The 16,693-nt window shown below is 36.2% G+C and overlaps 1 protein-coding gene across 1 annotated transcript in view; it reads left to right on the plus strand.

The window, feature by feature from the left end:
- Window positions 1-7,480: 7,480 nt before the first annotated feature.
- Window positions 7,481-16,693, plus strand: part of LOC138325946 (uncharacterized) — a 30,338-nt gene continuing 21,125 nt past the window's right edge. Inside the window, exon 1 of the mRNA XM_069271962.1 lies at window positions 7,481-7,704. The gene's annotated coding sequence lies outside the window, so the exon portion shown is untranslated. The remainder of the gene's footprint in view (window positions 7,705-16,693) is intronic.

Raw genomic sequence — 16,693 nt, forward strand, 5'->3', positions numbered from 1 at the left:
ACCTACACACTCAGTACTGTACATAGGATGTAGACTTACACACTTTGTACCGTACACATAATGTAGACCTACACACTTTGTACTGTTCACAGAACGTAGACCTACACGGTCTGTACCGTACACCGAATGTAGACCTACACACTCTGTAACATACACAGATTGTTGACATACACACTCTGTACCGTACACAGAATGTAGACCTACACACTCTGTACCGTACACATAATGTAGACCTACGCACTTTATACTGTACACAGAATGTAGACCTACACACTCAGTACTGTACATATGATGTAGACTTACACACTTTGTACCATGCATAGAATATAGACCTATACACACTCTGTACTTTGTACCATACACAGAATGTAGACTTACACACGTTGTACCGTTCACAGAATATAGACCTACACACTGTGTACCGTACACAGAATGTAGACCTTCACACTCTGTACCGTTCACAGAATATAGACATACACACTCTGTACCGTACACAGAATATAAACCTTCTCACACTATATAACGGACACAGAATATAGACTTACACACTCTGTACAGTACACAAAACATAGACCTACACACTCTGAACCGTACACAAAATGTAGACCTACACAGTCTATACTGTACACAGAATGTAGACCTACACAATCTGTTCTGTACATAGAATGTAGACCTACACAGTCTATACTGTACACAGAATGTAGACCTACACAATCTGTTCTGTACATAGAATGTAGACCTACACTCCGTACAATACACAGAATGTAGACCCACACACTCTGTACCGTATAGAGAACGTAGACCTACACACTCTGTACCGTATAGAGAACGTAGACCTACACACTCTCTACCGTACACAGAATGTAGACCTACACACTCTGTACCGTACACAGAATGTAGACTTCCACACTCTGTACCGTACACAGAATATAGACCTACACACTCTGTACCGTACACAGAATATAGACCTTCACACTATATACCGTACACAGAATATAGACTTACACATTCTGTACTGTACACAGAACATAGACCTACACACTCTGTACCGTACACAGGATGTAGACCTTCACACTCTGTACCGTAGACAGAATGTAGACCTATACACTCTGTAGTGTACAAAGAATGTAGACCTACACACTCTGTTCTGTACTCAGAATGTAGACCTACACACTCTGTACCGTACACAAAATATAGACCTTCACACTATATACCGTACACAGAATATAGACTTACACATTCTGTACTGTACACAGAACATAAACCTACACACTCTGTACCGTACACAGAATGTAGAACTACATGTACATACTCTGTACCGTACACAAAATGTAGACCTATACACTCTGTATCGCACACAGAATGTAAACCTACACACTGTGTACCCTACACAGAATGTAGACCTACACACCCTGCACTGTGCATAGAATGTAGACCTACACACTCCGTACAATACACAGAATGTAGACCCACACACTCCGTACTGTACATATAATGTATAATTACACACTCTGTACCGTTTAGAGAATGTAGACCTACACACTCTGTACCGTACGCATTTGTTGACCTATACACTATGTACTGTACATAGAATGTAGACTTACACAGTCTACCGTACACAGAATGTAGACCTATACACACTTTGTACCGTACACAGAATGTAGACTTACACACTCTGTACCGTACACAGAATGTAGAACTTCATAATTTATACCGTTCACAGTATGTAGACCTATACACTCTGTAGTGTACGAAGGATGTAGACCTACACATTCTGTACCGTACACAGAATGTAGACCTTTACACTCTGTAGTGTACGAAGGATGTAGACCTACACATTCTGTACCGTACACAGTATGTAGACCTATACACTCTGTAGTGTACGAAGGATGTAGACCTACACATTCTGTACCGTACACAGAATGTAGACCTTTACACTCTGTACCGTACACATAAAATAGACCTACACACTGTTTACCGTACACAGAATGTAGACCTATACACACTCTGTACTGTGCATAGAATGTTGACCTTCACACTCTGTACAATACACAGAATGTAGATCCATACACTCTGTACTGTACATATAATGTATAATTACACACTCTGTACCGTACACAGAATGTAGACCTATACACTCTGTACCGTACGCATTTGTTGACCTACACACTCGGTGCTGTACACAGAATGTAGAACAATAAACACTTTGTATCGTATACAGAAGGTAGACCTATACACACTTTGTACCGTACACAAAATGTAGACTTACACACTCTGTACCGTACACAGAATGTAGACCTTCACAATTTGTACCGTTCACAGAATTTAGATCTACACAATCTGTACCGTACACATAACATAGACCTACACACTGTGTATCGTACACAGAATGTAGAATTTCACACTCTGTACTGTACATAGAATGTAGACCCACACACTCTGTACTGTACATAGAATGTATAATTACACACTCTGTACCGTACACAGAATGTAGACCCACACACTCTGTACCGTAAACAGAATGTAGATCCACACACTCTGTACTGTACATAGAATGTATAATTACACACTCTGTACCGTATAGAGAATGTAGACCTACACACTCTGTACCGTACACAGAATGTAAACCTACACACTCTGTACCGTATAGAGAATGTAGACCTACACATTCTGTACTATACATAGAATGTAAACCTATACACTCTGTACCGTACACAGAATGTAAACCTACACACTCTGTACAGTATAGAGAATGTAAACCTACACACACTGTACCGTACACATAATATCGACCTATACACTCTGTACTGCACGCATTTGTTGACCTACACACTCTGTACCGTACACAGAATGTAGGCCTACACAGTCTGTACCGTACACAGAATGTAGACCTACACACTCTGTACCGTACACAGAATGTAGGCCTACACAGTCTGTACCGTACACAGAATGTAAACCTACACACTCTGTGCCGTACACAGAATGTAGACATAACCACTTTGTAACGTACACGGAATGTATACCTACACATTCTGTACTGTACACAGAATGTAAACCTACACACTCTGTACCGTATAGAAAATGTAAACCTACACACTCTGTACCGTACACATAATATCGACCTATACACTCTGTACTGCACGCATTTGTTGACCTACACACTCTGTACCGTACACAGAATGTAGGCCTACACAGTCTGTACCGTACACAGAATGTAGACCTACACACTCTGTGCCGTACACAGAATGTAAACCTACACACTCTGTACGGTACATTGAATGTAGACCTATACACTCTGTACAATACATAGAATTAGACCTTCACTCTCTGTATCGTACACAGAAGGTAGACCTACACACTATGTACTGTACATTGAATATAGACCTATACACTCTGTAACATCGACGTTGAACTCTGAACTATAAACGATTGGATTTGTACGCTTTTTAACAGTAGGAACGGATCCTCATTTTGGCGTTATAAAGCATCTCATTTCCGTCTGCTGATTTAAGATGATCAACCTTTGACCTAATTAAGTCATTAGCATGTAATAAGAAATTCTGAGTGCATTAACTGTCCATTATAAAGGTAAGCATTGACAACAGTGGCATGATTTTGATTCAGTATCCACACCACTTCCGGTAGCATAACCTCGATCACCAAGATGTTCAGCTTCCGGTTTGGGCTTAATTTAGTCCCAATCAGAGCTATGGCTGTACAAAGGAACGTCAATAGCGAATTCCAAAGCAATTAGGCGGTGTTTAGATGACAGGAACTGTACATATCAGGCGCCGGACTATATCGTCAGCACGGTATTATTTCACACCACTACGTCCTGTGGGACAATAGACGAACGGTATCCTTGGTGACGACAACAGATACCAGGCGCCTTAGTGGGAAATCTTTTAAAGAATGGCAGATAAATGTAATTTTATATATTTATAATCAATGGGCCATTCATCGTTAATTCTAAGCACATACGACGCATTAGCTTATTATGTATAGATTTTTTTCTCACACGTAATATAAAGGTGATAGACACTACCAATAAAACGTGTATTGTTTCAGTGAGTGTATGAAGAACGTTGAACCTTACCGGATATCAACAGCCGTTTATTTGTTATGGTTTTGATGTACGTTTGTATTCAATCGATCGATTCCATTAAAACTGCAGAAGACTGATGTTATATCACTTTTCACATTTATTATATTGTAGAACATGTTCATTAATAGAGAATATCTTACAAAGCCTTGTCATCTCGCCTTTCCTAAATCTCGTACCAATATAAACTCTGTATTGCAAAATCCTTACCGTGTATTCTCTGTTTATTCTGTAACCCTTTACTTGCAGACAATAGCAAATTGAAGGTTATTTACTCCAATTTGGCTGTAAGATATACTAAGTTTCGTGTTTCATGTTCATTCTTTTACCCTGAAGTAAAAAACGAAAGTCGTATTTAATACATTTGGAAATGTAATGAGAAACACGAAAACGCAATTCTATTTAATTCATATTCATTTTTTCGGTGGGTGTTCTCTATATAACGTTACCAATATGAGGTTCATTTCTTTGTGAACGTCACTTTGACGCGTGCGAATACAGATTCGGCAAATTTTGCAAATAAACTCATTCCAACAGATCCAAATCTATTGAATATAATTTGAAAGTTTATTTTGGAAATATTTTTAGATATCGGTTAAAAATAAAGACGACGTCATTGTAGAACTCCTTTTGCTATGCTCCGAAGTTAACACAGTTTCCCGCGAATATTCAATCATTTCTATGTTTGTTACGTAAAAAATATCTCATTGGAATCAAAGGTATCGTTATAAATGTCGAAATGTAAATATAAGATATATCTGTCATTTGTTATTGTCACAGGGACCTGGCACGATTGTTTTTTTACCAACAATCTATTTTTAATAAACGGGCTCTATACACCATACACCCGTGAAGAACCAAGGGGGTAAACAGAGTTTCTACAAAATACGGGGCATGACACCTTCAAAGAAGATTGAAGATGAACACAGTTATGGGCACTGTTAACCACCACAAACAGAAATACTATCAATATCGGGGTCGAATCTAACTTGACATTTTGTTGATAGTTTCGTATAGGAGATTTCAGAAAAGATGGCGTGACGTCACAGAAAGTTTACATCCGGGTCCTCAAAGGTACAAACACAGTATGGCGACTAATAAAAACAACAGATATTCGTACATCCCTGCTACACAATCGATACTTTGACAAAAGTATACACATTCATACTTGCAAATTCCGATTTTAAAATTGTTTCTTATTGTTTCAGAGGTTACAGACATTTATATTTTTGCATTTACAATTGTTTATTACTAAATATATTTGTGTAGATTTCGTGTTGAAGCCAGCTTGCCAAGCGGTCGGGTCGTCACAGTACCCGTTTTTTTTCTTCACGGGTAGAAATCCACGTTGTGAAAAAGTTATGAATAGATAATTGATTATATTGAGTAACTTTCAGTTATGCATGAAAAAGCTGTTCACAACACTGTTAAATATAACGAAATGTATAAACCATCTTGCCAGACCACGGCCGCTCATGCATGGCTTCGCTGGTACATTTGTAGATCACCTCATGCCACATCTTATAGTTGGGAATTTAATACTATAAATACGTAACTACCAACACGTATCTCAATAAGTACTTGTACAAGATATATATTTCGTTCTTTTCCATGTATATCTTGCTTTAAAGGAATGCTATAAACCACTGTGTTACACTTATACAATGTATGCAGATCTACGCAATGTACATGGTTACGTAACGTAAGGCTGCCGATATCTCGAAAAATAAAACGGTGAAATCGTTCAGTTTTAATGCTGTAGAGTTCATTTTTTAATTTTTTAATTTCATGCGCTTTTATTCCATGAGTTACTAAGTGAAGTCTTAAATTGAAGTGATATTACTTTAAAATAATTTGAATACATGTTAGATAGACTTCATTTAGATTTATGAATACAGATCGTAATACTGTAAATGCCGACCAGGACACATTGCGCACGGCTTAAAAATCCTAAAATACTAAAAGTTTTGTTTAAAAATATGATAAAAAGTAACTATAAACTGACTCATTTGTATGCCAAAAACTAAAATCCAAAATTTCTGACGAAAAAAATTTATCCAGAATACGTAATTTTGTGACTCTGAAAAAGGACGAAATTCGAGATCTCGGCAGTACTGTACGTAATGGCTGCCGTGCGCTTGGGGTGATCTACGAAAACAAACTTTAATTTGGTGATAATTACACATCTTAAGGTGTTTTACAAAGTAAGACTACGTAATCGCTTATTAAAATTAAAGTACGATATTAGCGTAAATTGGAATTTAATTTGTAATTTCAAGCTGATATTTGCAATATTCTGTCATAGTTTATACATAATGGCGACCGTGTTTTTTTCTCGTGGCGGTCGAAAATGGAGTAAAAGCATCGTAAAATATATGAATACCATATATTTATATCTATATATTATTGTTACATATTTTTATTTACACCTTTTGAAATTAAGATAAAGCAACAATTGTCGGATTGCCGTACTATTTATTACAATAAGATGTAAACAAACATCGAAGCGGCTGTGTTCCCACCATGTTAATGTGTACAGATACAGTGTATACGGAGTTGTACCTTTGAGCGCCCGGATATACCTTTGTGTGACGTCGACATCGCCATCTTTTCTGAAATCGCCTATAATGTGGCTTTAAATGAGTCTCATAAGATTCGGGGTCAAGTGAGCGTGACCTATACACAGTATGTCGTGGTACCTTCAGATGATCAGTCATATAACAATGGAAAGCATGAACAGATGCATTTAATCAAAAGATACATTTTTTTCATGAGGTCTGAAAACGGTGATACAGACTCTCGAAATAATGAACGTGGTGTCGTTTCATTGATTGTGATTGGGCTATAAAACAACTTTACATTATAAAACAGTCGTTCTCCAAGAGGCCGAAACTTTGTAAAAGATGAGACATTTGAACTGCTTGTGCTCTCGGGAAGTCATCAATCGTATATAAACAACACCATTTTACTACCTCAAAACCACAATACTGATCATTTTACGATTGTTTTAAAACATTTAAATAATTTGCGTGTCTCATGTGAAAGAAATCGGATTGACTTTCACTACTTACGACATGGATTTACCCAGTTCAGGGGTGAGTTAAAAGTATTCCCGTAAGATGTGAAACGTACCCGCCTATATTTACAGATAAAACAAAAGTTTATCTGACAGTATTTATAGCTCACGGAAGATGTCAACTGTATCTTATGTCAGTGATGTTTTTGTGTTGTGTCTATATGTCTCTGTACTCTATGGCACCTGTTTGAGTTGGCACACCGTTATCCTTACGTTGTATTTTGACGTATCACTCGTTGTATGTTAGTAGGATTGAATAGCGTGATCCTTAATGTATCGTGACGGTTTACGCGTGGAAATCGTCCGTGAGCACGTGATGAGGATACGGGCTTTACAGTACTATTTAATTGGTCGATGATAACGACAATACGGAGTACACAGTAGAACATGTAAATCTTCCTCTCCGGAGAAACAATACTATTAATAGACAGTACGTGCTACCATGCTATCCTACAACACAGTAAGACCAATCAATCGTGAACTCTGAGCAATGCTGACGGACGGGATCTGTCTTCATCACATACAGGTAAGTACTTCACTAAGTTATAACATACAGGTGTACCATATATAATTACAAAGACATCGTGAAGTGGTTCTTTACGAAACCTAATTAACATGGCTTCCAAAGTTTCAACGTCAATACCGCGTTACCCGGTTTCATAAGTGTTTTTTACCATTGATGTGGACTACTGATGATGTAAAATCCAAGATGGCTTGGCTATTTTTTCTCTCTCCTTATTCTGTATGATGTTTTAGTGTTCAATGTCAAAACATAATTACAGGATTTCTGATTATTGGGTATGGTAAGTAGTATTAGGAGCGTGTGACCGAAGGGAGCTCTGATAACTGGGGACGGTTTATACAATCTGGCCATAAAATCCTTAGTCATTGATAAGATTTGCTCAGCAGATTTCTAACATCCCCTAATTTGAAACTAAGGTATGTCGCAGTGACAAAAATATCAAGAAAATTTAGAGATTATTGGTCAGTCTCAGTTTGGCACAGTAGTGTTAGACGCGAGTAACCGAAGAGTCTTCGATCATGCATCATTCGGTGTGATACAGTGGTGTCAAGGGAGAGTAACCGATCTAGAAGAGACGTTCGATTATAAGGTGTGATACATTGATGGTAGATGATTGGGTGTGACAAAGAGTAGTGTTAGGGGCGAGTAACTGAAGAGACATCCGATTATAAGATGTGATACAATAGTGTAATGGACTAGTAAGCAGATGAGTCCTAGTAACAAAAGTAGACGACACATTTTGTTGTTAATTATTTACGGATATTCACGCTCTACCGGTGAAACTGTCAGCAGTTCACACAGGTATAGGGTAATCATGTGCTACATCAACGGCTGTTGTTCATTTATTTATCATGTTAGATGACAGGATCCAGTTGTTCAACTGATCATAGTTTTAACGACAAACTTCAAATCAAATCATATCATGCCGTGTAATGTTCCAAATGTTAATACGATCCGTAAGATCTCCACTCTTTACCTAATTGCTGATTTTGGTAAATCTAAAATATAATCACAGATTTTGCAGCAAATGTAAAATGAAAATTTCACTAATTAAGTTATTACGTTCGTCACTTTTTGACCATAAGGCCACCTCACATTTTCACAATGTCAATAAAGTGAAGTTTTGCCTTATATATTTTCATTATTCATCAGTTAAAATTCCTGAATCATTTGATATTTTGGAAAGAAAGACCTAGAAGGTAGACTTCACGCCACGGTTTTCATTCAATTTTGTATAAGTAGCATACAGCTTCTAGGAAATGTAGATAAACAACAAAGGTCGTGATTTTAAGCTTATTAAAAAACAATATGAAATTGCATACAACAAATCGTTGTGTAACTTTTATATCTTATACACGTAGATAAACAACAAGGGTCGTGATTTTAAGTTTATCTTTAAAAAAAACAATATGAAATAGCATACAGGAAATCGTTGTGTAACCTTTATATCTTTTACACCATTCGTACGCTCGAGTTCTTAGCTGTGTAGCCTGGCCTAGTGCGAGCCTCGATATGAAACCTTGATGTTTACACAGAAGAACCCTCTTGTTTTGAAAGTTCTAACACCCACGTGTAAACATGGCGACGCTTTGTTGATAGCTTCACCAGGTTTTAGACGATCCCGACATATGGGACTACTTTACTTGTCTCCCGTGTAAACATTTGGGTCGCATTTCTCTTTCGCATGGAATTAACAGTGTTGAACAACTGTAATTTTATAAACAGAAAATCAGTAGTCAGTACTATAACCGGATATTATAGAAAATACCTCTCCTCTCAGCTAGTTGTACATTTGTGAATACTTACATTTACACTGGTTTGTCTCCGACATGTAGACAAGTGCAAAACCTGAACTATATAAACTGTTTTCGGATTGAACAGTGAATTCGGTATGAGTATGACACCAGTGATTAGAAAACCAAAGATGTCTAGAAGCAGAATTACTTAAGATCAGGTTTATTTGACGAAATGCTTCGTAACTTTACCTGGCGATTATTTAAACCTTACGACACAACAGCAAGCGTGGTGTGATGTAAGAGGTGATGATATTATACTCCAGACTACATTCTGTTTCTTAATCAGCTTATGTCCATGAAACGTCTTATATATCTAGATAATAAGCTAAATTATTTCAAATATTTCAATGATTCTCGGTTTAAAAGTTGTAATTGCTACATGTATATAGACATATTTGACTATTAAAGTGGACCAACACATTAGAGTGCCAATAATTTTCCCCGATCCGTCTCCTCCTCGACATGTCTTCCCCTTCCAGACCTTTCTTCTCGACCTATCAACCCCCTCCACGATCTGACTTCCCCTCCCCGACCCCCCAACCCGAACTTTCTCCCCGACACGTCTCCCCATCCCCGACCTTTCTCCCCGACATGTCCCCCCCTCCCCAAACTTTCTCCCCGACCTGTCTCCGCCGCCCCGACCTTTCTCCCTCTCCCCGACATTTCTCCCCTCCCAGACCCCTCCCAGACCTTTCTCCCCATGGTCACCTTCGCCTACCAAGCGATACCGACAAACGTCGATGATCCCTTGGCCTCTTGACCCGCGTTTCCGGTGCCTGGGAAACCAGCGCGCTGATTGGCTGCGGTGAGAATCGACAGCACAAATCAACAGCATGGCTGTCTGAAAGCGAAAGTACATGTAACGCTAAAATTAGCGACCTTCAAGAAAGAAACGAGCGCTCTGATTGGTCCGAATTTCCATCATCAACCAGTTGGGGACTGTAGTGAATTTTTTTGCTACCACATGGCAGCAGTAGTAAAGCAACGTAAAATTCTGTCAAGGCGAGTAAGGAGTTTATTTGGATTATCTTGCCTTGACATATGAAGATGCCTTCTCCACGACCTGTCTCCCCCTCCTCGACCTTTCTCCCTTCCCCGACCCCCCTCTCCGACCTTTCTCCCGCTCTCCGACCTTTATTCCTTCCCCGACCTTTCTCGCCGACATGTCTCCCCCTCCCCAATCTGTACCCCTCCCGACCTGTCTCCAATTCAAATTATTAATATTGTTATGATAACGATGATATAAGGCCAAAGCAGCGATATCATGTACATTTATTTATCATACTTGACTACACACTTTCTCAAATCGATGTTGTTACAATGTCACCTTATCAATAATTCATACATACGATTTGTTTCACCAATCAAGTCTTTCAACTGTTGCAAGTGTACAACATTAAGTTCGTCTAGGTATTGCAGTCCTTTTCTACAAGGACAGTGACTTATTTCTGACTGCTACGTTTGGTTGACATTGGATGAATAATTAAAGGCAAGCCTGACTGCTATAAGACACGGTCTGGTTAAGTTGTCGGTTCAACACACAGGGATGCGATGAGTCATAAGGATACATATTGCGGAACATTTTTAAAATTTCCACACTCCAGTACCGAAATCAATGATAGAGAAAAGTATAGGTTGTTAAGATGAAAACGCTCACGTTGACGATAAAGTGGTTATGCTGCCGCCAGTCGTCTAAGTATCAACTGGTGCCTATGGTAAACAGCCAATCAGAATAGCACTTAGGTGCTCTCTATGACGACATCGCAAGTGAAAACACACTAATGTGACGACGGAAGGACAGTAATTGGATTCCCAAAGGGAGACAATCACAGAAGCTTAGCAGTTGTATATGGTGTTGAAAACCCGCTGTGTGGCTTGTATCGATTCTGTAAGGTTTTTTCTCTTGCAGTCTTTTCGGTGCACACCTCTAATATCAGGAATTTTTATCAACTCTGAAGTTGACCTTGGTGCTAAGATACGATTAGGTGATAGAGAGCATATAGAACTGTCTTAGTTTGTTATTGACGTGCTGACAACCAGAGACATGTCAGATGCTTCCTTAACTTTTGTCACGGCGACAAAATAAGAGGATTTAGTACATTATATGGTGATGGGAAGCTCGGACCTTCTTAGGGCTGTCTCAAGTGTAGAACGTTACACTTTCTCAACCGTGACCGAGCCAATCGGAAATATCATGTACAATATTAAGTATAAGATCGCCAGTTATGTTTGTTACACAGATGATGCGGTGTATACGGCGTTGATGATAGTTTCCAAATAGATACATAATTTTACTTGATTTAGCTTGTTTTATCGGTAGGAATATATAATACCTGTAAATATCGAGTAAATCAAGAAAGGTGTCTAAAAAACTTGTCCCGCCTTGTTCCCGTCAAAAACTTTTTTGTTTCTTCTTTAAACGATTTAGACTGTGGTTATATTTTTCACATAGAGTACGGCTGCCTAGTACTTCCGATATTGATGGCTGTTATGTTGAGTGTTGGCCTCTGTGAGAAAGAATCCTGCTTCTATCTCCTGGCCGAAAAACATTATATAATGTCTAAAAGTGATAGTGTCTGCTCCTGCTTAGCGCTCAGCATACATGGAGCGGAACGACTGGTTTTCCCGTGTCAGTATTATGTGTACGGGTTGGGTGTTGGCAATATGCTTCAGTACGATAGCACTATAAAAAAGGCAAAAATCCCAATGTTAGAAAGAGGCACAACATGAACATTATTATAAACTGCAAACAAAACAGTAAAACCAATCAATTTAAAGTTCAATAAAACAGTAAAACAAATCAATTTAAAGTTCAATAAAACAGTAAAACCAATCAATATAAAGTTAAAAAAACCCAGTAAAACCAATCAATATAAAGTTCAATAAAACAGTAAAACCAATCAATTTAAAGTTCAATAAAGCAGTAAAACCAATCAAGTTAAAGTTCAATAAAACAGTAAAACCAATCAATATAAAGTTCAATAAAACAGTAAAACCGATCAATTTAAAATTCAATAAAGCATTAAAACCAATCAATACAAAGTTTAATAAAACAGCAAAACCAATCAATTTAAAGTTCAATAAACAGTAAAACCAATAAATTTTAAGTTCAATAAAACAGTAAAACCAATCAATATAAAGGTTAATAAATCAGAAAACCAATTAATTTAAAGTTCAATTAAACAGTAAAACCAATCAATATAAAGTTCAATAAACAGTTAAACCAATCAATTTAAAGTTCAATAAAGCAGTAAAACCAATCAATTTAAAGTTAAATAAAACAGTAAAACCAATCACTTTAAAGTTCAATAAAACAGTAAAACCAATTAATTAAAAGTAAAACTAAACAGTAAAACCAAACAACATAAATTTCAACAACACAGTTAAAATCAAACAAAAGTTCAACTAAACATTAAAATCAAACAATATGAAATTCAATCAAGATCAAGCTCATTAAAACATTAATATCAAACATTATCAAGTTTATTAAAACATCCATATCAAACATTATTAAGTTCAATAAAACATTCATATCAAACATTATTAAGTTCAATAAAACATTCATATCAAACATTATTAAGTTCAATAAAACATTCATATCAAACATGATCAAGTTCAATAAAACATTCATATCAAACATGATCAAGTTCAATAAAACATTCATATCAAACAATATTAAGTTCAATGAAACAGTTATATCAAACATTCTTAAGTTCAATTGAACATTCAAATCAAACATTTATATTAAACATTCTTAAGTTCAATAAAACAGTTATATCAAACATTATCAAATTCTATAGAACAGGTATATGTATATGTTGGAAAAGAACTGTATCGAGGCCCGTTAGGGCCGGGATCTGTTCGTTCTTCAACATATTGTACAGTTTGAGGCTTATCTCTAACTTAAAACATAGCAAGTCTTTGTGTTAATAAATTGCACTTTTATTTCTAATATAAGCCAGTTTTTTGCCTTTGTCTATGAGTTCAGGTAACTCTACCAATGTGCATTCAACCATGACAAATCCAATATAGACAATGGCAACATAGAATTACCTTTACCTGTGTTATATGTGATGAATAGCATTCATGAACGGAATGCATGAAGCATGCTTTTGGGTTGGACAACTATCTGTAAATTCACTTTAACCATGTCCATCGACAGTGATGCAGGGATATTACTTTCTTATATTAATTTATTTCAGTAAGCGATAAAATAAGGTGACTTTAGTGACTTTTATTGCTAACAGGACATTTCTTGCCAATGTCTGATGTGGTCAAGAAACGACATATGAAACAAGACTTACAATTTGGGCGTTTGTTTGAAAGCGTCTTGCTAAAATGATCGCATATAATAGTGATTTTCCAGGCTAGTTCAAAAGTGTCGGTGCCCCCAGAACGTACATTGAATTTAGAGGATTTAAAGTTTCGAACTCTCTAGGGACAATCTTGGATTTATTTATACCATGTGCAATTTCATTCAACAAGCCAATGGGATTTAGGTGAAATTCTGAAATATTGTTGAAACAAAATCAAAATAAGTGTAAAATAACAGTGTAGATGATTTTGAAATTTAAAAGTGGTGTACAAAAACAAGGTTTTCAGAAAGCAGAAATTGGAGTTAATGCTGTAGATAAGTGCTTAATGGTGAATTAATAATGAGGAAAACTCGATATGAGATATATACAGAAATTCTGTGGATGTGTTTAATTCTGCATCTATAGAGGATTAAATTCTCTTCATATTCATTGTGTGGGATTTTATTCATAATTTGGATTTAAAAATCAGGGAATATTCCGGCAGGTTATGTGTTGTGTGTTGTGTGTTAACATAATTATGGGATTAAGCCCTGAGACATATACTCACCCTCATTGTGTAACTCTCCCATAAGTTACCTTTGACTGTCTTATAAGTGACTATCTTATATTAGAGTCACATATAAGACAGTAAAAGGTAACATATATGACAGTTACAGGTAATGGTCCAATAATCCTGGAGTTTATAAGTACAGAAACATTAATAGATGACATCACAACTATGTTCAACATACAATTTATGTTCAAGTAACAGTTATATCAAACATTATAAAGGTCAATTAAACATTCCTGTCAAATATTATCAAGTTAAATAAAACAGTTATATCAAGCATTATAAAGGTCAATTAAACATTCCTGTCAAATATTATCAAGTTAAATAAAACAGTTATATCAAGCATTATAAAGGTCAATACAACATTTATATCAAACATTTATTATTGCCACTGTATCTGTATCGATAAACTAAGTTGGGGCAGATCTGTTTATTTCCCAATAACTTGAATGCAGAGCGTGACCCGATTCAGTTCGTATGAATACAATTTGTACATGTAAACATTGGCGGACTTCTTTTGACATTCTTCCAAATCACGTGTCGATGTTTATAAATAACACATGTACAAACAATCGGAGCCATACAATAAAACATATTTAATTTTTTAAATCTATTATTGCTATTTGACCTGAATAAAATAACTTAAATATAGGAACTATTTTTGTCATGTCATGGAGAATTGGGCGGGATTAAGCTGCAGTCAACAGCGCACTTTTCTGAATGGCTGTTATGCATGGAGAAAACATGACGGCGGTAAAATTTTGACTGCGAATAACACACGGTAAATAGAGGTTATCCAACGAGTGGTTGTTTGATACGGAATTTATTCCTCACTCGTGAGTTATTTTTTTAATACAAAAGACACGAGCTTTAGCGAGTATCTTTTGTAACTTTAAAAAAATAACTTATGAGTGTGGAACAAATTCCATATCCCATAACCACGAGTCGTGTGACCTGTTTCTACCAAAATTATATTCGTTTTTAGCCAATACAATTTACTCGATGTGTAGTTTACACATACCGATCAAAATTTACTTTATGTGCAATTTACACATACCGATACAAATTTAGTCTATGTGTAATTTACATATACCGATACAAAGGACCTCTTTCACGAACAACGGAAATTTGCCCACGAACCAATTTTATTAAAACTAAATGTTACATGTAGCAACAATAATGCAAACCATTGAAATACGTTTGAAAGATTCTACAAAGTATCACTGAATGAATCAATTTGAAATCATATCAAGCGTTACAGATGAGAATTGGATTATAAATTAATGTTGACACCGTTAGATTCGTGATAAATGATCAAAAATAAGCATAATCATATTTTTATGTAACGTTGATAAAAATAGACCTTGCCATATTATAACCTTTAAACGACAAATTTACCGGTCCACATTTTTCTGAAATATTAACAATATTTACTTCAGGTAAGGAGCCAACTTTTTAAAGAAAATTTTTGGTGCACTCAAACCGGAAATGGGTGAATCTCCATCGTTAAGAATTGACATGGCCGAAAATAACACCCAAAATTTCAACATTTTCTGTCTTAGAAATGTAGCCAAAATTTTATTTGTTACATTTTGCCTACAATTTTGTGATCATAATATGTAATTATTTATACTCGTTAGAAAATATTACAGTTTAATGACAAAAAACATTATGTTGATACCATTTTGGATCAAACAGAGAACCCTGTCATACTCTTGTACTAGGCAACTTTAATTTGGCCATAGCACAGGCCCCTAGGACCTTTTCAATTTTTAAACGTATTTCAAGGGTTTGCATTAATGTTGCTACATGTAACATTTAGTTTTAATAATATTGGTTCGTAGGCAAATTTCCATTGTTCGTAAAAGAGGTCTTTTACTCGATGATTTAGGAATGCATTAAAATAAAATAAGAATTACAATGCTGTAATTGAAAATTACAAAATTTCTAAATCAAATCCTATCTTAGTGCAATTCACTGCAAACATACGTCTGATTAAAATAATTGTATAATCCATTCGAAACCGCTTATCCCAAATGATTTCATCTATACGAATTGAATAAGACAATTCAGGAAAAGAAAACAGTTCTAATGGTTATATAAACAGTGACCTAATTGTACTTTGTTGGATGATGTATAAGAGGCATACGGTTTTATCCTATTGTTTTTATCCCTATTTTATCCTATTGTTTTCCTTCCTTTCGATCGAATGTCAGGGCCAATGGTACCAACCTCCCTACAGCCCTTACTCACCCTGGGTACTTAACACGTACCGTGATAGGACTGAACCCGGGCATTCGACATGGGATCGGATTTAATCATAAAAAGTG

The sequence above is a fragment of the Argopecten irradians genome, chromosome 6 (genome assembly GCF_041381155.1).
Source record: "Argopecten irradians isolate NY chromosome 6, Ai_NY, whole genome shotgun sequence".
NCBI lineage: Eukaryota > Metazoa > Mollusca > Bivalvia > Pectinida > Pectinidae > Argopecten > Argopecten irradians.